We start from the raw sequence: 24,207 nt of genomic DNA on the forward strand, positions 1-24,207 counted from the left end.
TGCACTTAATTTTAAGCGCATGCTTAAGGCCATCTCTATTCAGCACAGCTCGTAAGCATGCGCTTAAGCCCTGAATAGGGAGGGACTCAAACAGGCACTTAAATAAGCATAAACTTGATTACAGTGCAGGTGATTAACCATTGAGCAGACTACCAAGGGAAGTGGTGGCTTCTCCATCTCTTGATGCCTTCAGATCGAGACTGGATGCCTTGCTGGGAGATATAATTTGGTGAAACACAAGTTATTGGGCTCGACACAGGAGTAAGTGGATCCAACTCTCTGGCCTGTGTTATGCAGGAGGACAGACTAGAGGTTCTAACGGTCCCTGCTGTCCCGCAAATCTATGAATCTGTTTATGTAAGTGCTGGGCTGAATCAAGGCCCATGTCAGCTGAGCTTCAGACTATAACCTTCAAGCATCACAATCACAGCACTTCACTTCACCAGAGTACTGCCTTCTTCATCTTCAAAAGCGCTTGACAAATGTCTAATAACAGCTACCGCACCTGTGAGGCAGACACCTCTCACTATATTCCTTTTGCCAGCTGCTCGGCTCAAGACCGAGCATTGTAAGATAGGACCTGAGATCTCCACGGGCAGCCCTTCCCCATTAAAGAGGAGAGCTGCCATCTGGCTCCAGACTTCATGCAAACGGTATGCGGGCCTCAGGCTCCTGGCAAGTTGCCATGGTCACAATCTGCAGGGCAAAGTGTGGGCTGCAGTGAAATGGGCTGGCTGCCTGTTCTCAAGACGTAGCACAAAGCCAACACAGGACTGGAGCAGTGTATCACCGAAGTGTTCCGGAAAGAATGCCTCAGTGCTTCCAAGGTTATAATGGCTAGGAAGGAGGTGGATTACTCACTTGGATTATCTGGGAGCAGTGAAAGGAGGAGGAGAAATGCCTATGCATGGAAAGAATCCAGATTCACTCTATGGAAATACCTACGAGCTCTCATTGCTAAGACACCGGCAGAGATTACTACGGTTCAAAAAATGTGGAAATGACCCAGGGAAATACACTGCAAGAGGCAGGAAGCCTGGCTGTCTGGAGGACCCAAGAAGTCATTTCTGGCAACTACAATCGCTGGACTCGATGCAAATCCAGCTTCTGGCCCTAATGTACATATGCACGCACCTCCCATCAGGCCAGAGTTGTCCTGGGGGCATATGTCTAAGACAACGATTTGGTCCACATTTAGATTTCTCTCATTTTCTCCTCAAAGTGAATTCATAGCACCGGGGAGAGATGCTGGACTGATGGCCCTGAGGAGTCGAGAACATGTACAGAACCAGAGACAGCAGTGTAATTTTCACCCCGATGCCCTGCCAAAGTGTCTCAACTCTGACCTGCATGGATCCTCTTTCGGGATCAGGGTAGTCTAGGCTCAGTCAGGATGGGAGGGGAGACACTTAAAGCTTGCTGTGGAAGTGATCATTACACAAGGATTGCGAGAGGCTCAGACACTACATTAATAGGGGCCACATACACACCTATAAGCATCTGCAACTTCTACTTTACTTTTCTTCATGTCACCGCCCTATGCCTCAGTTTCCCCATCTATAAATGAGGATAACAAAATTTAACTCCACTACAAAGTGCTCTGAGATCTACTGAAGAAAAGTGCTATGTAAAAAACTAGTACAATCAAAAAAAAAAAAAACCTTATGGAAAAGGTATTTTTTCTATTAAATTCTGTCGGTCTTTTCCATAAGGGTTAAAGAGACCAGTACAGAAGTGGTATTTCCTGCTGTAATAAGTTGCATGAGCTCTGATCTCTAAGACCTGCACGGAGCCCGGGGTAGCCAGAGGGTTTAGAAGATAGCTAGCTATTCGTCTGCCAGAAACCGAATAGAGGTCCATCATCTCATTGAACAGTAGTCAATGAACACCCTTCGGCTGGAGACAGACTTCAATTACTGCCAATGCGAGCTGGGTTTGCACCAGTGACCTAGAGATTAATTAAATGCTTTGAAAACCCATAATTTGTCTCCCTGAGCAATTCATTCCCTTACACGGTGCCCCGTTTAGCAGTGATCACATATTACAAGGAAAGAAGCACGATACCTGTTCTGTGCACAACAGGACCGCACGACTTCTTTAACTGTAGGTCACTAGAATCTGACCCAAAGCTCATTAAACTCCTGGATCAGGTCCCTAATACATAACTGAAAAGTCACATTGTTCCTTCCAAAGACAATGTCTGCTAATAAAGGATTTCTTTCCTTAAAGGAAGTTTTAATTGGCATGTAACCAATAGGGTTCTACAGAAATGTAGTAGGGTCTATAGAATCAACTCTAAATTCCTACAGAATTGAAGAGAGAATGAAAAATATAATAAAGAATAAGATTCCTTCTATAGATTTTGGGAGCCATCCTAAAGAATCCTATAGCCGGGGTAGAATTTTCTTTGAATCCTATACAATGTTTTTTAAAAGGAGGCAGTGTGATCTCGTGGATAGCGCACTGGACTGGGACTCAGGAGATCTGAGGTGTATTCCCACCTCTGCCACTAGCCTGCTGGGTGACTTGGGCAAGTCACATCACTGCCCTGTGCCTCAGTTTCCTCATCTGTAAATGGGAACAACAATACTTAACTCCAAGGCAAACTGCTTTGACATCTACTGATGAAAAATGCTATATAAAAACTATTATTAATAAAAGAAACCTTTTGCAAAAAGGTATTATTTTCTATTAAATTCTATAGGTCTTTTCCATGAGGGTTAGAGGAACAAGCTAGGAAGTGGTATCTCCTACTGTAACACATTGTAAAGAATCCAGAGATCAGAGATCATGCAGATGACAGTTTCTAACGTGCATTCCTTACTGCTTAAAAATGCAAAGCGTAAGCTGAGTCCCACAAGGAAAAAATTTCATGACTGAAGGGAAAAAAAAGCATCGTAGCTTTAGGAAACGTCATGGTTACCACTCCATAAACCTGGGCATCTTTGGGCTGAGTTTTTCCACCATCTCACATTAGAGAAGACGACACTGGACACTTGTGGGTAGCATGGGCTTATTTTACTTTATGATATGCATCTTCGTATATATTTGCGTGCTTACCACCTCTCCAGAGAGCAAATGAACCCAGCACCCAAAGGCACAGATGGGGCGGATTCCAAGGGGCTGGTTTTGAGAGGTGCTCACCATTCAGAGTTCTCACGGTCTTGTGACTGCTCAGCACATCTCAGGATCAAGCCCTAAATACGTTCGTTGGTCCTGATCTCACGTTGGATGCATGTGGGTCACCCCCGGTGTCTGGACAGAGCCCCAGTGAAGTCAGTGGGGCAGATCTGCAGGTGGTGTAACTCAGCGCAACTCCACAGAGTTACACCAGTTCATACACCAGCTGGGGATCTGGCCCATTGCTTTCAATGGGGCTCAGAATGGGGAAAAGGATCCACTCGTGGATCCAACTCCAGGATCTGCAGCTGATTCTGACCTCCCCTGGGTTTTGCCTCAGAGCAGCTCAATTCGACTGAGTTTCCTCTGCCTTACCCTAGTGCGAGGGAGATGACAAGTTTGTGAGCGATCACACTCACTGGGGCACTTCGATTCCCTCCCCCACATTGATTGGAAAGTGCAGAATTCTTAACAATATCTCGCTGGGGGGAATGAAATCCACAGGGGTTTCTGGGTGGGCTTTGTGCTACTAACTCACATGGCCTGCGGCGTCTCACCATTTCCACAGAAGAGCCTCTTTCAACGCGTTATCCTGCCCAATCCTTTCAGCACTAGGTCCGCTTGCTAATGGCTGTTCTGATGGCCTGAGGCTCCAGGACCTCCCGACCTCTGATCAGAGCTCCAGACACGGACACCCGTGGGCAAAATGGGGGCCCACTGAAAGCAGCGGCAGTGGTGGGTCCTCCGCAGTGGGAGGCGGAGGAGGCTGGAGCGGGGGGCACCATAACTGCACTGTGGCAGAGCTGGAGGGTCCAAGGAGCCGGCGATCAGGCACAAAGCTTCTGCATGGTGGGAGCCGCAAAGTCTGCACAGAACACGGGGAGGGATCCCCAGGGTTTAGAAGCTGAATTTCCAGCTTCATCCATGGTGTGGGAGAGAGGAAGGGTCTGATGGAAGGATTCAAAGGCCCTCCTTGCAGGGTCCCCCAGGCCCAGCTGCCGCAAGTGGATTTTCCCTCCATCTCATCCACTTTCCCTCTCAACTCTCCTCCCCCCTGAATAAACCTCTTCCCCACCCCCACCAACGTCTGCGCCTCTGAAATCCCCTCTCCCACTGAGCTCTGTCACTGCATTCTGTGGTGCACCCCCTCCACACACACACTGCTCTGGGATACCAGCTCTGACAACACCCCCAACACACGACACTCCCAGCAGAAATGGGATGTGCAGAGGGCTAGGCCCATCCCTGCGCCTGGAAGATGTTACACGGCACACCCGGACTGGGCCAGCTTCTTGCCTAGGGTAAATCAGCATCGCGCCATGGAAGTCAGTGGAGCAATGTCAATTTACGCCAGCTGTCCATCTGGCCCATTGTCTTTAAGGCCACATTGGAGGGATCTGTCCACCACTTTCAAACACAGGAGCGGCCAGTTTTCAGGGGCTGCTTCTTTCAAGCCGTCCAGTCACAGCTGTACTTTGTTATCTCACAGGACCCACAAGGAACAGTTCTTTGTACAGGAAGAGGTGAAACTGTGCAGAGCAGCCACCACATGAATCATGTTATTCAAGGAGGAAAACAAGCTGCTTCTTTAAGCAGCCATGTAGGCTTCCCTGCCAGGGACAATTACGGGCCCTAGTTCAGCAAAACACGTAAGGGCATGCTTAACTTTTATAATAAATAATAATACCTAGCTCGGTTTGCCCAGGGATCTCCAAGTGCTTTACAAAGGAGAGTTGTATCATTATCCCCATTTTACAGATGGGGAAACTGAGGCACAGAACAGTGCAGTGACTTGCCCAGGGTCAGCCATCAGGGCAGTGGCAGAACTGGGAATAGAGCCCAGCTTCTCTGAATCCCAGGCCAGTGCTCTGTCCACCAGACCCCCTGTGCTTAAGTCCCAAGGACTTAAAAGTCAAGCAGATGCTTACGTGTTTTGCTGCACAGGGATGGAGGCAGCAGTGCATGCCAGTGACTCAGGACATTCGGACTCACAAGGACAAGCAGAAAGCTCCTCTAAGGCCCTGTCTGCACAGGGACACTCAGGAAAGTTACGGTGATTCAAAGTGTGCTGGACTCCAGGTGGATGATCTCATTCAAGAGAAGGTGTCCTTATCTGACTATAACTTATTTTTAACCCTCCCCACTCCAATCCCAGTGCTCTGGGCAGCCCCTGCAGAGCTGGGCTCAACAGCATGCAGGGGGCACCGGGCCCCTTGGTAGCTTCTCAGAGTCTCCTCCCACCTACCCCAGCAGCGCTAAAAGCCAGTTCTCTCCCCCTTTGCCAGCAATGCGGGACGCTCTGCTCCTCAGACTGAAGCATTTCAAACCCAACAAGCCGTTACCAGCTAACAGAAAAAGACCTTTGAAAGCTAAGTGCTTCCAGATGCATTTCTAGGTGCGGAAATCTAACGTTACGGAGCTGCTGGGGCCTCCTCCCGGGACCATTCTGTTAACGGGCAATTCTGCGGTGAGAGGGTGCTTTCTGTCTGCCTCTCCTCCTGTTTGGTAATAGTTCAGAATTAACTGATCTGCCCTCCCAACCACTCCTGCGGCTTCATTGTCCCTTGCAATCAGTGAAGTCACAATCTGCATTTGTGTCTGAAGTCACTGGGGGTCGTTACTTCTAGCAGGAAAAAAAGATCCAGTTTTATAAGGACAGTCCCGATATTTGGAGCTTTTTCTTATACAATCTCCTATTCTCCCCCCCCCGATCCTGATTTTTCACACTTGCTGTCTGCTCACCCTAAGCAGGGTACAAGTACCAGGCCCAGGGCCTGATCCAAAATCCCTTGAAGTCAATAGGAGTCTTTCCATTGGCTTCAGAAAATGCCAGATCAGACCCCAAACCCTCAAGGGCTATGGGAGTTGGGGACACTCAGCACTTGCACCTGGAGGACCCACTATACAGCAAAGAAATGGGCCACATTTCTCATGCCCTGCACCTTGTGGAGGTGATTATACCAGGGCAAACTGCGTATAAAATGCTACCAGATTGGAATGGTTGCATTTTGCACTGGTGTAATCGATGGCACAAGGTGCAGAGCAATGGAGAATCGGGCCCTCCGTTCCCATGCAGATGTCCCAATGAGAGATAAAAGGAAGTAAAATAAAGACAGAAGATAGGAGATGTCTGAGCACTGGCAGAGCTGGCTCAAGAGAGGGATCATTTTCAAAGCTCCTGTAGAAGAATCAGCAGCACTTTCAGGCTAAAAGCAGCATAGGAAAAGAAAATCAACATACTGAGAATTCTTGGACTCAGCGCTCTGCAAAACCGTCCCATCCTTCTTGGCTTTGGTATCTTCATTCCCAGCAGGGAAAGAATCACACACTTTCCACGGCTTGTTCCCACTCCCTGCCCGCTTCATGGACTCTGCCGGCCCGGGAATTTAGGCAGGAACAGCCGGCAAAGGCAGAGCTTCAAACTGTTTCTTTTCCTCCCCTCCTTCAAATCAATCTCTCTTCCCGCTGCACAAGCCTGGAGACTCTAATGCTGGAGCTTGGCTGGGGAAAGTTCCCTGAGAGAGATGGTCCCTCCAATAGGAGCGGGGCATGGGAAGGCTGACTCATGGACTGAGTAAACATCAAGAAGACGTGCTGCAGATTCCTTTCCACTGGGGGGACAAAGGAGTCTTTTTTTCCTCTGCCAGTTCCCCCCAAGAGTTTTATTCTGGTCTGAAATTCATCCAGAAAAACGACAATATGATGACTCCAATTACAGCACAGAGCCCTCTGTACCTCAGAAAAAATCAGGGCACTTATCTAGGTGTCGAACTAAGGAAGTAGGGCCAAGTTATTTTAAAAAAAACCCAACAACAGGGACCTGAAGTTAGGCTCCTACATGCATATTCAAGCACCCAACTAAAGTCCCTGATTTTCCAGAGCGCTCAATGCACAGCAGCTCCTGTTGTGCAGGAACCGGATTTTTCATTTGTGGAGGAATTTTACTATTTTGAAATTTCTTCCATTCTGGAATGGAAACAAAAAACGTCAACATTTTCTCTGAACCAAAATTCCACACCCACAAAAAAAGTTGTATTTTGGGTCCATCAGAATGTTTCATTCTGATTTGACACTGGTTTTGTTTTACACCGCCAGATGTCAAATGAAAAATCGAAATGAAAAGCCATTTAGAGAGGGAAAAATCGAAACGGCCCCGTTCTTAAATGGGCAAAATGGAACCTAGCGCCCTGACTGAAAGGCTGGTTTTCATTTCCAAACGTGTCATGGTCAAAGGCGACACGTTTCTGTGAAACTTTTCACTTTTATCCAATCAGCATTTTCCGATGGAGAGACATGCCACCCAAAAGTGACCAGCCAGCTCTAGCTCCCACCGAGGCCCCATTCACTTTCCCATGGCTCCATTTTGCACTGTGCAATAGCCAGGGGTTCCCGGCTCCGCTGTTGGCAGACAAGACCTGAGCATTGGAGCCAGGGTGGCCAGTATCTGGAGAGGGAGCATGGAGCCCCAGAGCTGGTGAAGAGAAACAACTCCCCATTGGTTCTACAGCAGGAACCCTGCCGCTTTTCCCCTGTAGCTTTCCATAGGGGAAAAACAAACTTTACATTCCTGTCAGGTCCTGCCTGTGTGGCTGCCTCATGCCATGTGGCAATTGGCCATCAGATTCGGGGTAACTAGGCTGGGCATCTCTGCAAGGAGCAGGGCAGATTTTATCCTCTTGGCATTGACAGAGAGGGATCTCGGTGCTTCACCCTTGCAGCCAGCACTGGGATCACCACAATTATCAATCACAGCCAATTGTAATGACAGAAACTTTGTCTCTTGGCTCCTAAAACATGCATCTGTACTATCTGGGCTAAAGGAGAATCTCCATCAGCTGTCTGTAGCACTAAGGTTTATATCCTTTCCATGGGCCAGCCTCTCTAGGGCCCACATAATCACCTATGAACTATGGCCCTGATCCTGCAAATGTATCCCAACGGTTAGATCCTTACACCTGCACAGCATCCAACTAACTTCCACGGACTCTGAGTAAGCATAAAGCTCTCTCTGTGTGGATCCTGTTGCAGGATCAGGAACTGAGCCAATACATGATAGCATCCTTGAGCTCTAGCATGTGTTTCCATCCCAGATAACATAAGACAAAGGAAGTCTGTACTGAAAAGCAGGGCCAATGTTGCAGAGATAGTGGATTCTCCATTCCCATGCACTGTGGTGTCATCATTTACCTCAGCGCAAAGTAGATGTAAAACACTGACTAATCACTGAACACCCACTCTGCCCAAGTGTAAGTGACTACACAAGTTTCAAGGTGGTGAAGAATCAGTCCCTGCACTCTCAACCGATCTCCCATTGGTTTGTTTGTTCTCTACACAGGAGGAGTCCAAGGATTTTACAGTGCTTTTGACAGCTGCTGGATGACAAATTAGATCTGCTTCTGCCGGAAGCCAAGCCTTGAAGCAGTTGTAAAAACTGACTGCCTTCCTGGCTGCATTCAAACAAAAATATCTTTAGCTTTTGGAAGCTGTTGCATTGCGGAAGGAACCACAGCTGTCATGAAGAGAAAGCAGACACTGTGCACCGCCAAATGTAGCGATGCCAATTACACTGCTCAGTGGGTGCGACTTGGAGAAACTGAGCTAATGTGTTTTCAAGAATAGTCATTTGGGGGGCTTCAAATTCTGAGTGCCCAGCTTTTTAAGGGGCTGAATATAGAGAGGTACAAAGCACCTGCAGCTCCCATTGACTTGAACTGGAATTGTGGCCCGTGGTGTTAAAATGAGCTCCCAGTGCTCACAATTAGTAGCTGCATTTGAAAATTTGGGCCTACATATATTTGCAAGAGGTATATAATGATCTGATGACCGCACCCTCATTTCTAGGGTCCATGTCACCAAAAAGCTCCTTTTGGCCACAAATCCTATTTGGCAACACAGATGCTGCATCTCTCCTAGGGACAGTAACACACACAGTTGTAAGAAGAAATTACGTGGCTTGATCCAGTTGTAAGCAACAAGCATTTGTAATCTGGATGCATCATTTTCCATTTGCATTGCGCGTGGGCTGTGGGCAGCGAACCTCGGACCTCTGGATCTGAATCCGTGAGCCTCTACTGCCTGAGTTCCAAGACCCACCTGTGTTAGCCAACGCGATAGAGGGCTGTGCAGTGGAATGCTAATCCATATTATGCCACTCAGCCACCAGGAGGCACTGTGTGTAAAATACCTCATTTAAATGAACTTCAGCTATACCTGGCAGAGCACTAAAGGATCTTATGGTGAACACATCTGGTGTGTATAAGCAACGGCTGGAGTTAGTCTTATTTCTGATACAGAAGCATGACAGACTCAGCAGCTTCTCTGTGGCCTAGCCATCACCAGAGGGGTTAAAGAAGATAGAGTCTCATGGATCACAGGGGCCCTTTTCGGGTTTGTGTACACAGCATTGTAACGCTGGGTCTGTGGGACCCAGGCTCATGAACTCAATGTTTCCAAGCTTGTGCTAGTGCGTCCACACCACACTGGGTTTAAACTGCTGGACCTGGATTTCAGAGGCACAGCGGAACTCGAGGTCTGTCCCCCTGTAGGAGCAGAATTTTATAATTGTACTATGAGAAGTAATGTATGATTTGATTTCATCCTGCCAGCCACCCTTTTTAAATAGCAAAAAGGAATGACCCTCTGGGACTATGGGATTCTGTTTCCCATATGCATTACAAATTGGGCCCTTTTAGTTTTTTGTTTTAAGGTTTAGTTAGTAAGAGAATCCTGTATTGTGTCTATGTTAAGTAAATTAAAGAAACGTTGAAGGCCTGGGCCTCAATGTGAATTGTTTTGGTTATAAAATTTAGCAAGGTTTAATTTACAATATCTTTTCGCTCGATATAAAATACTGCTGTGTGTATTCTCAAAGGTCTCTGTAAAAGATTGTTTGTGTACATAAGAAATGCGTGCATCCAAAAAAAAAAAAAAGGTGTAAAGGCCATTGTTAACTAAATGGTCCAAAAAAAACCAAAACACTTATAAAAACCTATTAACGCCAAAGAACCATCAACGCACACCCATAATTAAGAAATGGCAGATTGACGACCCTGAGGTGGAGGCTGACACCCCTACAGACAATTGATTAAATCAAATCCAGGACAGAATGACCCTCTCGGTGGTGTTTTAAAATGTTAACATCAAAAAATAACACTAATTAAGGAGTAACCGGTCATAAACTGAAACAGCAAAATCCATAAACTTCAACAACAACAAAACCCTATAAAAACAGGGTGCTTGGCCATGGGACTTTGGGTTCATCTTGCCACTACTCCAAAAGCATCGGATTGTGACCAACAAAGCCCGGCTCCCCTCTGCGACCAATCTGGCTGGCCACTAAATTAATCCAGATTCTGGACTGGTAACTATAAACATCGACTGGCGGGACTGTGTGCGTGGTGGGTGGGTGTGATTGAAAAGCATACGCTAACTGCTGTATTCTCAATAAATGCGGCGTGTTGCCTTCTCCCCTATAAAAGATCTCGTGTGCTTTGTTTAAGCCTAACATTTTTGGTGGAGAATGCAGGCAGTAGGAGGAGGACTTAGAGATCCTTGCTCCAAACCGAAAAATCCTAGGGGCAGACACCCTCAGCCGTAGCAAGACTGAGCTCAAGAGGAGAACTTAGTGTTTCTTGCTCTAATCCTGGGAGGGATTTTTATATTTAGTGTATGAAGCCTCGGTGGTAGTAGGCTGAGTGATACAGAGGGAGGCTTAGCGTCTCTCCCTCTGGCCCAGAGAGGGTTAAAATTGTAAGTCCCAGCACTTTGATGGGCAACAGAAAGAAGTTATAAGCCCCGGCACTGGCACGGGCAAACACAAAATCTTAAAATAATTAAAAAATAACAATTGAATACCTTAAATACAAAATATTCAAACGAAAAGAGTCCCCTACGGACAATACGCTGGCAGAGCTAAAAAAGCTGCCATGTGTGCAAAAGATCACCCCTTTTAAACAGATCTTGCAAAAATTTGGCCACAGCCCATGGACAGAACAAGCAATAGCCAATGTCCACACAATAGCCGATTTAGAAGACAAATTGGCAAAATATTTGTTGATTTATAAACCTTCAAACCCATCAAAAAGGGATCTGGCTGCACTCTGGCTATTATGGGAAGCCTGTAACGAGGCATTCCTCCAGCTGGCCAATTGCCAAGCAAAAAACACCACACTGCGTGAAAAGCTCAGCACAAAAAAGCAAAACGCAAAAAACTGGAAAGCAGTAAGTACGGGAATCCATGGCTAATTAAACGTGCTTAAAAATACTATAAAAACATTAAAAACAAAACAAAAAATTATAAAACAAATTTAAAAAATTATAAAAAAACCCCAGGTCCTACAAAGCATAATAAAAAGCCTAATATTAGAGCAGGGTAGAGCTCCTGCAAGCCATAATCGCTGCGAATCAATTATTAAGCAGCCTAGCAGAAGTTAGGGTTTGCAACCCATCAGGTTGCAGCAGTTACAGCAAAAAAATGGAATCAAACACTGTCCAAAAACACCCCAACTTTAAAAAAAAAAATAAACACCCCCCAAAAACCAAAAAAAACCCTATTTAAAATAATCCGCAAATATGTCTACACTACGGGTGCACTCCCACTCCCATAGCCCTGACAGCAGCTATCCAACGATGCACGGTGACAACCCCCGTAGATGGTGGGGGTAGCATGACCATTACTACAGTCCCAGTGTCAGCCACCGATTTAAAAGCAATGGCTAATTATTTGGGGACCCTGAACCAAAACACCTTTTCTAAATGGTGCAACAATGCAGTTTTACTGGCAGGCAAAGAAGGGCTAACTACCCCAGAAATCTATCGATTCATGGGGGTATGTGCAGCCCCGGAAATTAGAGCCACCCTGGATAAAATAGCAGTCATCAATGCCGATGGTCTCCTGGCCCTGATGGCGACATTTGGGAAACAAACAGGCAGGCGTAACTTTATAGCACAAGCTGTAGCCTCCACTCAAAAGCCTAACAAGGACCCTGAAAATTACTTAACCCGATGGGCTCTAATGCAAATAACGGCTGGCCTGGTGGCAATCGAGGGTGCCACCTTGATAAATGAGTTAGCATTCAGTGTCCGGTCCTTAAGGGATTGCGCTGCCTCTTTGGCCCTGTATTACTCTGGTAAACTTGAAGTTTGGCAAAATAATCACCCAGCTAACCTGGGGGAACAAATAACCACTCACTCTGGACTGCGATCCACCATTAAAAAAAAAAAACGGGTCTCTTATAGGGCGGCAATAAAACCTGCTGTTACATATACAAATGAGAGCGCTACAAAAGGGACCATCGGGAACCAGGAAGGATATGCTAAGGGTCGCTCCCAAGGACGAGGGAATAGGGGTAGGCAAAGGGGTTGGGCATACCCAAATCTCCGGAATATTAGGCCAATGCCTCGAAACAAAAAAACAAACAAACAAAAAAAGCGCTAACTAATAATAAGATCTGCCGACTAGCCTGGTGAACCCTGATGCAGTACGGAGCAAACCGTACACAGTGGAATGGGGGGCAAACATCTGACTTGGTTAAAAAAGCTACAAAATACCCATAAGGGAGTAGCCTATGTAACCCTCAGCGCACCCCAACCATCAGTACCCCTGCAGCTTCTCCCCGACGCATACCCCCGTCCTGCGGACGAATAGAGAGGCCCGCTAAACAATGAACTTCCACTATCTGTAGGGGCTAGTCTCTGCCCCAAAGAGTTCTTAGTCTAAACAGACAAGACAGACAAAGGGTGGGAAAACAGCTGCAAAGTGATTTGCCCAGAGTGACACAGGAGGTGAGTAGCAGAGCCGGAAACAGAAGCCAGGCCTTGTGACTTCCAGGCCAGCGCTCCTAACCATTAGAACACACTGCCTGCTGCCTGTATGAGAGACAGCGGATTTCTGCGAGTGCCTGGGTCTAGCAGACTCAAATTTGATAATCTTTAAAGCATAATCTCTTTTTTTCAGCATTATAAGAAAGGATGGAGAGGGACTCAATTGTGAGACAGTCCTGCCCCAACCCAATCTTGGTTAAAGACAAACCCAGTGGATGAAATGGACAAATGGGTGAAAAGGGTATGCCTGGCTAAGGGAGAGGTGAAGGACTAGTTGTTTTAGGGACTGTCCTTCTCTCTTTTGCCTCTGAACAGGGACAGATTTGCAAGTGTGTTTAATCAGTTCTGTTACTATGCCCTTAGCCATAGGGCGGAATTTTAGAAATTCGAAATAAATAAGGGAAAACCAAGCATATACAGGCATGACCCAACACTGTGATTGAAATGGGAGGCTGAATGTTCAAAGAACACAGGATCTGGCCCTATCCACAGCATGCCCTTCACTGCTGATGGTTAGATGCAGCAGAAACTTGGTCCGTTGGAACAGAAGCCATGGGCCAGGGCACGTCTTTTTTTCATTTCTGCTTTGGAGAGAGAGCTGACAAAGCCACAAACACACACACCCCCCCCAAACTAGAAAGCATAAGCATTCTGGGACCAATCCCAAAGACAGAAGGAAAATTCCCTCCCTCCACCCATCTAAGTCACCTGTGTTGGATTCATGCACTTCACGTGGCTGTTTCTTACTAAACTTTGTAAGAAAGAGACAGGCAAAGACACGAAACTCTAACGGAGACCCAGGAGTATTTATAAATAAGGCACATAGTACTCACTGCTCTGCCTAAGTACTCTGAAGATAAATAGAGACCTCCAGGATTTGCTTTAGGGTGTACTAAGGGTCTGCTCTCTTTCCCTGAGGAAGGACAAAATAAATGCTAAGCATGCCTCAAAGGGTATGGCCCTATGTTATTTTTAAAGTTATTACTAAATGGGCCCAGTTCTCCTTTTACATTGATGCAAATAAAAATTTACTCCATTGGAGTCAGTAGAGTTGTACTGGTGAAAGAGAAAAATCAGCCTAAAAACACACCAAGATATGTATTAAAACAAAGTTCTTTGCTGTGTCAGTGCTTGAGAAAACATATGTAATGTGCTTCAGTGTATGCAACTGCCCACCCAAGAGCTCCAAAATCATGGCTCGGACTCTCAACAATCATGAAATCATCTTAAAATTCATGAGGTTATTTAAAATAAATTTTAAAACAGTTGGGTTCTCTTTATTTGACTTTTGGTTTTTGAGGCTTTAGCGGGTCATGTTTTCACACTTTTCTCTGCAACCTGAAAGTTTCTAAACTTTTTTTTTTCCATGAAAGCTGAAATCTGTTCATATGATTCCTAAAATTGGGGTTTCATGAAAAAATACCAAACAACATGAGAGTTGCCAAAACTGCATATGTGAACCTCATTCTGCACCTCCTCACATAATCATTTACACTATGCTCAGTCACTGCGCAGTAGATGTAAAACACCAGCCAGATTGCATGGTGGCATTTTACCACCACTTTGCCCAGGGGGAAAGGCAGTGGCAAACCAAGCTCATTGGGAACACAAATGGACGTATCTACACCACTGCTGCATAATCCCCTTGGCATGGGAGTCCAAAGTGAAATGCATTCCCAAAATGCACTCCTTGCTCTACCTCACCTGTACATAGCCTTTCAAGGTGCTTTACATCTCACTGATGCAACAGCTCTTGAAAGAACCTGCCCACATTCCATCACTGCAAAGAGATTCAGGCAGGAACTACCAGTAAGGAGGTTAAGTTATGCATCTGTTCATATTTGCTAAGGCTAGAGCTCCAATTTCACCTTCTTTCCCCTTAGAAACACTGGGCCCAATTAGGCAGCATTACCTTCTAACAGAACCATAGGATCCGGTCCATTGACTAGGTTCTACCTGCAAAAATATGTATGCACACCTAATTTTGTGCATCCAAATGCAGGGTTTTCCCAACCAATGCATGAGCACTCGCATTAGAGACCTTTAGTTTTATTTTCACAGTACTGCAAGACAAGCTAAGACCAAATGAATACAATCACCCTCTACTTTTTCCCTTTTGCAGCCACGGCTTATGCAGCCATGTTTGGTCCAAGGGGAACTGGGGAAGGGAGGAGAGGAAAAGAGAATGGGTTTTTGTCTGGGAGAAGGATGGTCCAGTGATTAGGGAACTAGTCTTGGGAGACCTGGGTTCAACTCCTGCTCTGCCACTGGTTTCCTGTGTGACCACATGGGCAAGTCACTTAGGCTTGCTGTGCCTCAGTTTCCCATTTGTAAAACTGGGATAATAGCACTGCCCTACCACACTATGCTGTGGATAAACACATTAAAGACCATGAGGTGCTCAGATATGACAGTAATAGGGGCCAGATAGGAACTTTAAATAGATTTAGTTGGAGATTGGTCCTGCTTTGAGCGGGGGGTTGGACTGGATGACCTCCTGGGGTCCCTTCAAGCCCTGATATTCTATGATTCTATGATTTCCAAAAAGCCATTGAGTAATTGACTGAGCACCTGAAATTCTCTTTTTTAAAAATACCCCTAGGCTGGTAGAGTTATTCTGCACCTTGACATTACAACAAATGCAGACTGAATAACTGGTATAACTAATATGCCGTAACCTCGTGGTTATCATCATCTATGCAGTGTTGCCAGTCCACCTCGTAGTTTTATTGCTGGTCTCATGAGAATTAATGAGGTTTCTCTTAAAGCTTCAGCTTCTGGAGTCATGTGGTTACATCAGACTCTCAGCTTGCATGTTTTTAAAAACAGTAAATTTCTAGCCCTCATGACGGTGGGGAAAAGCTTATAAATGCAAACCAAGTGCACCCTGAAGGCTCAAAAACCTCAAGGTAAACACAAACTACCCAAAATAGATGATTAAACAGCCCAAGTGATTTTTAAACCAATGCCATGATTTTTGTGGGGCCTGACTCGTGATTCCTGACTGAGGTTGGCAATGCCATATTGATATCACAGTAGCACCTAGGGTATGTCTACACCCTACTGGCAGTGAGCTTCCCAGCCCAGGGAGACAGATCATGCTAGCTCCGCTCGAGCGTGCTAAAAATAGCCAGTGGGAATGTTACCGCACAGGTGGCAGTTCAGACTAGCCAGCCAAGCACAGACCCAGGGGTCAGTCGGGCTTGGACTCGAGTGGCTAGTGCCGCAACGGCCACACTGCTACGTTTAGCGCACTTGCACGAGTGAAGCTAGTGCCGGTTTGTCTACCCGGGCTGGGAGGCTGTAAACATATCTCTAGTGCCCCAACCAGGCCAGGTATGTGCGGTACAGGTACATTTACATTCCAGGCCCTGGTGAACTTACTGTCCTAAAGATGTGATACAACAGGTGAGTCTCTCTCTCTCACACACACACTCACACACAGTTTCTTTGTGCTCTGCAGCTCAACTTCAACAAAGTTACTGAAACCTCCAAGTTTCAAAAGGACATTTTCAAAACCGTTTAATTTTCAAAATTCCTTTCGTTTATAAATGGCACCATTGATATGAAGCCTCGTCAACCGAACAAGAGGAGTTAAAAATAATTTCACGCACCTGCCCCTGTGGTTTTGCAATCCAGCTTTCCTGCTTTTAAAACTTTGTTTCTTGCCCCAGCTGATGCATGGGAGAAAGAAAATGGAAAACGTACTGACTATACAGGGTAGGGGAGCCAGACCCAGGATCTTTTTCCATAGAAAATTGCTTGTCGTGTTTGAAAGCCAAATTTAGATCCAGATCTCAATTTTGCAAACAGACTTCAGTAAAAAATGTGTAAAGCTTTAAGTTTCAAGCAGAGTTAGGCTACTAAATTACTCAGGCACTTTTGAAAATCTTACCCACGTTCTATTTCAGATCTGGATCAAGTTCCCACCCACCCTCATCTTTTTAATGGGCTGAACCAATACCGCAGATCCAAATTTGGGGGTATTCAAAATACAGACTGGCGTCTCAATTCTACAGCTGAAGCTCATCTTTAACATAAAGACTTTGAAAGTTGGCATAAGGGAAACCAGAAGGTAAGCCGAGTTTCACTCTTTCCAATCTTGTCCATATCACAAGGGTCAACACCTTGGAATCCCACAAAGGCAAAGGTTAAAGTGTGAGGTGACCCCTTGCTGTGAAAATCGTATTTTATTCCTGCCTGAGATACACATTGAGCTGTATATTATTAACCGAATTATGAGGAGTTCCCTACCTTTCACGGAGAGGAAAAAAAAAAAGCTGCTTCGTAGCTGCAGATCTTCACTGCATAGCCGGAAAGTTTTGACAAAATTGCTGCTGCTGGTGGCTTCAGTACTAAAAACAAAAAAAAAAGGAAAGAAAGACAATTCATCATTCTTTGGGTTCAGGCAGGCAGCTCTCCCCACCAAGCACTATGAGGCATCATTTCAGATTCCGCTCTCAAGGGTCTCATTGTTCCATCTGCAGAACTGCCAAGAATAGTACACATTTTTCAATCAAAGGTTTTGCCCCTTGCTTCATTCACTTCTTCCTGACAGAGATACCACCCCATGGGCATGTGATCATGGGCAGCTACTACAAAGGCACCATAACAAAACACAAAGGCTGGGCACCAGTAAAAGAATATCCTTCTTGCACTTCTGTCAAATGACCTGCAGAGAATGTTATAAAAACACAATATACGTATTGTGGAGCAAAGACAAAGGAGAAGGACAGGACATCTGGTTTTTACTCCCAGCTCTACCCTGGTTTGGTAGGAGTCAGATTCTGAAACCCATACTCCCATTCAGAAAAAGAGAGCAGCTAGACAACTCCAGACTAGAAATAAGGTGCACGTTTTTAAGTGAGGGTAATTAACCATTGAATCAATTTAACTAGGGGTGTGGTGGATTCTCTGTCACTAGGTCTTTAACTCAAGACTGGATGTTTTTCTAAAAGACATATTCTAGCTCACACAGAAGTTATGGGCTTGACTAGGGATTACTGGGTGAGATTCTGGGGACAGTATGTGACAGACTGTACCCTTATGTTCACCAGTTTTACAAGACTATGATAAGTTGTATACAGAGTAGGCATTGTGAGGTATCATTTGAAAATTCATAATTTGCTGATCATTATTGTCATGGTAAAACATGTGTGGCAACATTGTATGTAAAGTTATAAGATTCTACTGTATAACATTACTGAGACATGCTCCATGTTTAGAAAAGCTGGCACAAACCAGTTCCTCAGAGAAAAGAGCAAACTGATGCCTCAGCCAGGTGGCAACAAAATCAATTGGATAATCACTCAGTTAAGCAGCCTTTGGCAGGAAGAAGGGTGTGAGTGAGAAAGTTACACCTTGGCAGACAGACTTGCTGTCACCTGTCCCCCAGCTGGAGATGATTCTCAGAGAGGAGAGAAAGATATAAAAATGAGGAACAGAGGATACAAATCACCTCTTTCCCTTCATCTCTACTCATGGCATCAACAACATTTGAAAGATAAAAGGAGCATCGTCGAATTGGGGGAGAGGTCTTGCCTGAAATATCCAGCTAGACTGCTGTGATCCTGTGGTGAGAAAAACCTTTTTGCTTTAAGTCCACTTAGCTTGATAAGTTAGGTATTAGTTTGTGTTTTACCTTTTACTTCTTTGTAACCAATTCTGACTTTTATGCCTCATTACTTGGTAGTCACTTAAAATCTCTCTCTCTCTCTGTAGTTAATAAACTTGTTTTATCTAAACTAGTGTGTGTTTGGACTGAAGTGTCTGGAACTTCCATTTGAGATAACAGGGTTTGTGCATATAATTTTCTATTAATGAAACAATGGACTTTCTATGAGCTTTTACTGCAGGAAAACAGAAGGAAAGAGCTAGGCAGTACAAGATGCACTCTTCTGGGGATATGTCTGGGACTGGGAATTTGCTGGTGTCACTCTGCAGTATAATTCAGGAGTGGGTGGCTAGAAGCAGTTATATAATTCAGGTAGGAGTGATTTTGCATGCTACAGGCGGTGTGTAAACAGACCAAGAGTGGTTATTCTCACAGTGAAGCAGTGTGCAGGTTGAAGGGTTGAGAGGACACAGCTGTTCAACAGTCCAGATTGTACCCTGGGGAATGTCACACTGTGTTATGCAGGTGCTTACACCAGATGGTCAGAATGGCCCCTGCTGGTTTTATAATCTAGGAATATTTTACTCCAATCACTGGGACTCAGTGGTGGTTTTAGAGTTAGTGGGGCCCTGTGTGCAGCTTCATTTTCGTGCCCTCCCCCCACCCCCAGGACCCAGCCAAGAAAAATAAAATCAGACCCTTGTCCACCCCAGGTGCAGGTCCAGACCTGGACACAGGCCATGGGGTGGCAGCTGGGACCATAGGCAAGGGAACTAGGGGTGTGGGCAGGGTTCCAACAGAATTGCCGGCCCCTGGGCAAGGTGTGGGGGCTGGCTCTGGGCCCCTGGAAGGGGCGGGGCCTCGGCCAGAAGAAGCAGGGCTGGAGGCTAGCCTCCCCCAGCCAGGGCTTCAGTGCTGGCCGGGCTGTGCCCCCGGGGCTCTGGCAGTGATTTAAAGGGCCCAGGGCTCCAGCCGCGGTAGCAATGGCAGGGGCCAGGAGCCCCGGGCCATTTTAAATCGCCAGGCCCTGGGGCAGCTGCCCCTTTTGCTTCCCGCACCCCCAACAGCGGCCCTGGGTGCAGGAGGTGCTGCAGCACCCCCACGTTTTATGCAGGGCTCCGCTGCCACCCTGCACCACTTATGTTAAAACATATTGTTAGAAGCACAGAACCTCCCGGGCTCCTGGGGAGACAAGGAGGTGCCCGAGCTCAGGCACAGGGGCTGCAGCCACCTGCTTCGCAAGGACCCAGCGGCCAGGGGAGGCGAGCAGAGATTAGCCCGTGGAGGCAGCGGGGCACTCAGGTGGGTGTTCAGCCCAGGTGGGTCTCTGCCCACTTCTTCAGGGCAGCAGCGGAGCCCGCAGAGCCCTGGGCACCCCGGAGGCAGCGCATGAGCGGAGCCACCATGGGGCTGGAGAAGGAGACAGGAGACACCAAGATCTTCATGGCCGAGGACAGCTTCGGGTGCCCGCTGGCCAGCCCAGAGAAGCGGGTAGAGACCCATGTGGGCTGAACACCCACCTGAAGGTGCGGGGGGAGGGGGGATGGCTCCATCGGCGGCCCCCAAGGTAAACCAAGTCCCAAACCATTTAGGGCTTCATCGGTTAAAGCCAACACCTGGCATCCCATTTGGTGGTGCTCAGAACAGATTATGGAGCACCGGAGCTGGGTGTTCTTCAGATAATGTCCTACTCAACTAGCAGCCAGACTCATGCCACAGCAATAGCTGTCGATGTTCTAAGGCAGTGTCAATAACACAAGACCCTTAAAACCACAGATCTCAGCACGTCTAGTACAAGGGTGGAAATCTGTTTGACTGTATCCAAGTCAGAGGGAACAGCATTGGTCTTGTGATCTATTCTGGCCGAGTCCAGCCTGTTTATTTGTACTTAGCGGTCTTGGTATTTTTGCCTCATGTATTTTTTTCTTGGAGCCCTGCAGTAACTTTTTGCCCCTTTCACCCCTTTTCTCCAAATTCTGCCTAAAACAAACATGACTAGGCTGAACGTGTGCCGAAACATTTAACACTTTGTTTCCCTTAACCCAGCCAGATCAGCACTAGCTCCATGACTTCCTGAAGAGCTGTTTCAATTCTCCCATGTCACACTTCAAAGCTCCCGCTGCGCCAGGTCCTGTCCCACACAGAAAGTCCTGGCCCAGCCTTCCAGTGCCCAAATTCTGGCCAGCAGCTGATAGCATTCAGGTCTCATCCGCACTTCGGTCACTTAAGCAGACAATCAGCTTCATATCTGTGGTTCTGCAGTGTAAAGACAGATTAATCCTCAAGCCACAGGAGCAGCAGCAGCCCTAGGAGAACCAAAGTGAGTGGGCTCTAAATGGCCATGGCAGCAGCTCTGGGGCTGATGTTTCTCTTCCAGGGGAACGGAAAGAAAAACTTAGAGAAATGACAGTTCCACACGACGATGTGTCCCAAGTGTACCCGGCTTCCAAGGAGACAAGGAGCGCTTGCCATGCTCTTTAATTCACGCGTAGGCTGGCTATCCTCAACACTGTTCACCTGCCTCTTTTCACATCTGTGGGACTCAGTGAAGCTGCATAGCTCAGTTTGCCCTTTTGATTTCCTTTGTTTCAATGCAAACAGGGTCCTGGGTCATTATAATTACCAGATCAGTCACTGCACGAAGCATTTCACACTCCCATTCTAGAGCAAAGGAAATCCTCCATTTCTCCCCAGGACACAATGCAAGCTTCCCCTGTATGCTTCCAACCGTGTGCCTCAGGCCTGACCTGAAAGCACAGCCTCTATGAGTAAGAAGGTAGCTTGCTCTATTGCCCGATCAGTCCATGGCCTCCCAGCTGAGACTCCAGCAAGTGCCAGCTGGCTGGTGATTGTTTTCAGAGATGTGGGAACACTGCTTAATGAAGACTCGGCAATGGCAACTAAGCTGAGTGCATACAAACCCCTGAACAGCAACGAAATGTTAACAGCCTTGGCTCATCACTCTCTTGGGATGGATTTTCAACCAGTGGCTTGAAAGGCTCTGTCCTATTAATAAACCCCATTGCAGTGGGTTAGGCTAAACATTGTTATGGATCAGGTCAGTATCAGAGATACTGAACAAGCTGAAGGAAGGCAGACTGGGAGAGATGTGGGGACAGCCTGAACAAGCCCAGTGCATGAGCCTGCAGAAGCTAGAGAAAGGACTTCGGGGTCAGGTGCTGGCTAAAGAGGCTGTAAGCAAAGACGTTCACCTCTGTTTTGATTTCTGCAGCATTCAGAGAAGCAGGACTTTGTACATTCCTTGTAAGTCGACAAGATTGCATCAAAGAAAATACCAGGCTCCATTGTCAATTTCTATTCCCAACTGGAATGCTGTTGGGACCACAGACTTTGGCTAGCTGTTCGGGTCAGAAAGCGGTGATAATATTTTAAGTGTACACTTCTGTCTTGATCAGAGCGGCATTAACAAGGGCTAATTCTAGTGCCAAGGCATCAGACAGTTGCACATAAAAATATCCTCCAGGGCTGGTCATATTTTGATAAACCTGCTGGTTTTTCTACTAAACAATTTGACTAACCAACTTGGGCGTTTTTTGAGAAAAGTGTCTGTTCTCCACAGAAAGTTTTGATTTTTTGTTGAAAAAACAAATGCCCAAAAACAAACTAGCCACCTCCATTCAAAGTGACGATAGCCTTGGCTTATAACAAATACACGTATAATGCACACGTAAGGACAAAAAACTGCAAAGGGGGTTTTCTGTATATAGCAGCGCTGGCTGACATTTGAATGTTAACAAAGAAACTAGCAACAATCCAGCACAAATTCCAGTTTGAGCCATCCCATCGGGCTTGGCTGCTCCTAGGGTTCCTTTCTCCAGACTGTTCAGCCCAAACCCACCATCTTCTCTCTGGGGAGTCACTCCCACCTCCCTCACAACAAGGCTGGAGTGAGTGAGTCATTTTCAACAGCAAGTGAGCAAGGCTCAATCACCAGAGCCAACACCTATTGCCAGGGTGGGTGCGTCAGGCACTGATCCAAATCCCTGCTTGGTGTTGTAATCTATTTCCACTCTTCTCCATAGGTGCAGGGATCTCTTCGCTAACATGAATGGCAGGTTCTGACCAAATGGCGCCTTGACCCCACAATTGCTTATACCCAGTGTTTTCCATCCATTCTTTGTGAATGGTGGTTTGCCAACATGGTTGATACCAATAAACATCCATGAACTATTTTCCAGTGCAAAACTCACACAGTCCAAGTCTTCAGGTGGCCGGGGTTGTCTCCCTTGAAGTCAAGGATGCAGAGGGGGTTTCTGAAGAGTGCTTTCTGAGGGAGGCTGTCAAGGTTCCTTCCCCACTCTGAACTTTAGGGTACAGATGTGGGGACCTGGAAGAAAGACCCCCTAAGATTATTCTTATCAGCTTAGGTTAAAAACTTCCCCAAGGTACAAACTTTGCCTTGTCCTTGAACCGTATGCTGCCACCACCAAGCGTCTTACACAAAGACCAGGGAAAGAGCCCACTTGGAGACGTCTTCCCCCAAAATATCCCCCCAAGCCCTACACCCCCTTTCCTGGGGAAGGCTTGATAAGAATCCTCACCAATTTGTACAGGTGAACACAGACCCAAACCCTTGGATCTTAAGAACAATGAAAAAGCAATCAGGTTCTTAAAAGAAGAATTTTAATTAAAGAAAAGGTAAATGAATCACCTCTGTAAAATCAGGATGGTAAATACCTTACAGGGTAATCAGATTCAAAACATAGAAAATCCCTCTAGGCAAAACCTTAAGTTACAAAAAGACACAAAAACAGGAATATACATTCCATCCAGCACAGCTTATTTTACCAGCCATTAAACAAAAGGAAATCTAACACATTTCTAGCTAGATTACTTACTAACTAACAGTTGTAAGGCTGCATTCCTGATCTGTTCCTGGCAAAAGCATCACACAGACAGACAAACCCTTCCCCCCACCCCCCCAGATTTGAAAGTATCTTGTCTCCTCATTGGTCATTTTGGTCAGGTGCCAGCGAGGTTATCTTAGCTTCTTAACCCTTTACAGGTGAAAGGGTTTTGCCTCTGGCCAGGAGTGATTTTATAGCACTGTATACAGAAAGGTGGTTACCCTTCCCTTTTTATTTATGACAGAGGCCTTTCTACAATAAAGGGGTGGGATTGTCACCTTGCATCTGCTTCTTCCTGGACCCGCTTCTAATCCTAGGGAGCTGTATGGGAGGAAGGATGCACAAAGACAGAGCCAGAGGTGACATACACTGTGCCACAAGGTTGCATTACCTTTACATCATTTTCTCCTCCAGCCCACCCCACCCTATGGGACCTCCTGTAAGAGCAGGGCAGCTGCCAACAGTACACTAGAGCCATGCTGCCTCGGAAGGGGAGATGATGGGGAGGAGGTAACATCAGAGCTGGTCCAGGGCCATGGGGTGGATAGTCCTGCCATCTGGCAGATCCACCAGGATCTGCAAGGTGCATCCCCTTTCCACCCATGGACATGCTCCTTCCAGACGAACATTCAAGATGTGGCTGCCATGTGAATGAATTGCAGCTCATGTCACTTTTCATTTACAGACACCACTAGCATAAGTCAAGCTGTCCCCCCGATCCCCAGCACTGGATAAACCCAAACACAAGCGAAGGTCACGTCTACCGAGTGTTTAAATAAATCA

General features: G+C 46.5%; 1 protein-coding gene across 6 annotated transcripts in view; it reads right to left on the reverse strand.

Annotated features, from left to right (window-relative positions):
- Positions 1-24,207, reverse strand: part of GJC2 (gap junction protein gamma 2) — a 118,517-nt gene that overhangs the window by 66,369 nt on the left and 27,941 nt on the right. For 4 of the 6 annotated variants that reach the window (XR_006289161.1, XM_043541682.1, XM_043541681.1 and 1 more), the window contains one exon: positions 17,197-17,297. The gene's annotated coding sequence lies outside the window, so the exon portion shown is untranslated. Of the gene's footprint in view, positions 1-6,360; positions 6,693-17,196; positions 17,659-24,207 lie in introns of those variants that run through there. The other 2 variants (XM_043541685.1, XM_037891238.2) reach the window with 2 other exon arrangements.

The sequence above is a fragment of the Chelonia mydas genome, chromosome 2, assembly GCF_015237465.2.
Source record: "Chelonia mydas isolate rCheMyd1 chromosome 2, rCheMyd1.pri.v2, whole genome shotgun sequence".
Lineage (NCBI taxonomy): Eukaryota > Metazoa > Chordata > Testudines > Cheloniidae > Chelonia > Chelonia mydas.